Source organism: Bison bison, unplaced genomic scaffold (genome assembly GCF_000754665.1).
Source record: "Bison bison bison isolate TAMUID 2011002044 unplaced genomic scaffold, Bison_UMD1.0 scf7180017864312, whole genome shotgun sequence".
Taxonomy (NCBI): Eukaryota; Metazoa; Chordata; class Mammalia; order Artiodactyla; family Bovidae; genus Bison; species Bison bison.
Genome location: NW_011494884.1, coordinates 2,598,721 through 2,600,717, shown reverse-complemented (window position 1 = coordinate 2,600,717; position 1,997 = coordinate 2,598,721). Strand labels below are relative to the sequence as shown.

Genomic DNA, 1,997 nt, shown 5'->3' with positions numbered 1-1,997 from the left:
GCCAATGCACGAAAGTGAAAAGTGAAAGTGAAGTCGCTCAGTCGTGTCCAACCCTCAGCGACTCCATGGACTGCAGCCTTCCAGGCTCCTCCGTCCATGGGATTTTCCAGGCAGGAGTACTGGAGTAGGGTGCCATTGCCTTCTCCAGAACACGTGTGCTGTACTATTCAAATTCTTTTCATCATTACTTACTTTTTCCTGGTGGATTTACCAATTTCTGAGAGAAGGAGATGTTTTTTTAAAAAACAGAGTATCTGTATTTATATCTTCCCTAAAAATGAGACATTTTTTAATTGAATCTTCTCTAGAATGTGGCAATCATCTGGGACTTTAGTTAGAATGCCTTATTTTAAAACCAGTAATTATTTAGATACACTAATTTTTTTCTCTTCCTCATGATTCCTTTTATGTTTTGCCGGGTTCACATTTCATCATCATGATATACATTCTTTACTGGTTCTTTCACAGGTGGCCCTAGGGAGATCAACTTTGGGTCTGCCAGTATGTTGGAAAACGCCTTATTTCTTTCTCTGACAGTTTGGCTGAGTGTTTAATTCACTTTCTAAGTAATATTTTCCCTTCCTCACCAAGTTACTTAATATCTGACCTTCCATATCTCTAGCTATAACATGGAAATAAAACCTCATGGGGTGATGAGCATAACCGAAATGATGCAGGCAGAGTTTGCCCATCATGCTGCTCAGCAGGTACCAAGCGTCAGCAGACAGCTCTTATCATCATTGTTGCCATCTTCAGAGAATGACTGCTTAAGAATGAGCAGCAGAAGCTCATGCCTGAAAAGGCAGAATGGGTGACATTAGTGTAATTTTAATTGTTCGTCCTTGGGCATCTTCAGCTTTGGTTGTCTGCATGAGCTGTAGAGATGGTGCCGTCTCTTCAGTAAACTCAAGGCAAAACAGTACAGCTTGCTTTATGTCTGGCATGTTTGTACTACTTGTAGAGGAGCCTCTGCTTTAACTGTCTGAATGGATTCTGTGTGGAAAAAATGAAAAAAGACTGCTTTGTTTTTCCCTCAAATTTTCTTCCCTGAGTTTATTCATCTTTACATCCAAAACAGACAATTTTTATAGCCTTGGTGTTACCCCAGGATTCATGCTTCCCAGAGACCTAGTCATTCCAGTTTCAAGTCCCAGTAAGTAGGGTGATTGCCTCCATATTCATGACTCGCTCCTCCTGTCATGGCCTGTTTCCCATCTTGAAGGACCCAGGAGGGGTCTGGATCTGGGATCTCTCTTAGGCAGTTTGAGACTGCTGGGGCTTTGGGGTGGAGGTGTGGAGGAACAGTGATGCGGGTCATGGCATAGAGCCCAGGGGCACATGTGCTCCAAGGTTTCCTGGGAGGGGAGATGATCTTGCCTTGAGGTCACATTTCAATTTCATTTGAGGCCATGTCTGTTTCTGTTTCACCAATCCTGATATCCCTGAGGGATGACATGGCATGAATCCACAAGACCCAAGTCACAGTTTCCTTGAAGATTTAATGGAGAGAATAATGTTTATATGGATCCCTGTGAACTAGACAGGATCCAGGTCAAGAAGGACCCAGAAATGTGTCCAACGCCTCTGCTTTATTCTGTTCTAGCCAAACCCTTTGAACTCTGGATGGGAGAAAAGGGGACTCTGGGAGATCTCTTCCAGGTAACAGACCCAGGCATTTCGGCTGAGCCTCCTACATCTGGCCCTTGCTCTTAGAGGGTGTTTCCAGGAAGTGATGTTCAAAATGCTAGATGGGGTGGGTATTAGCTCATGGGGTGGGTGTTCAGGTAAGCTTGGAGCAGTGTTGTTTACCACCCATATTGGAAGCATTCTGTATTTTCAATCATCAATGCTGTGTCTGTGCATGTCTGCGGATCATCAGTTTGGTGGCATTTCCTCCACTGGACCTTCACATGCTTCCCTTTCATGTCTCTACTTTCAAAGGTCCAATAAGAAAGGTCCATACCACCCTGACATAACCACACCACAAGACTGTGGAA

The 1,997-nt window shown here is 43.9% G+C and overlaps 1 protein-coding gene across 1 annotated transcript in view; it reads right to left on the bottom strand.

The window, feature by feature from the left end:
* ZNF891 (zinc finger protein 891) overlaps positions 1–1,997 on the bottom strand; it is a gene marked incomplete at its 5' end in the record, with an annotated part of 131,553 nt that overhangs the window by 115,728 nt on the left and 13,828 nt on the right.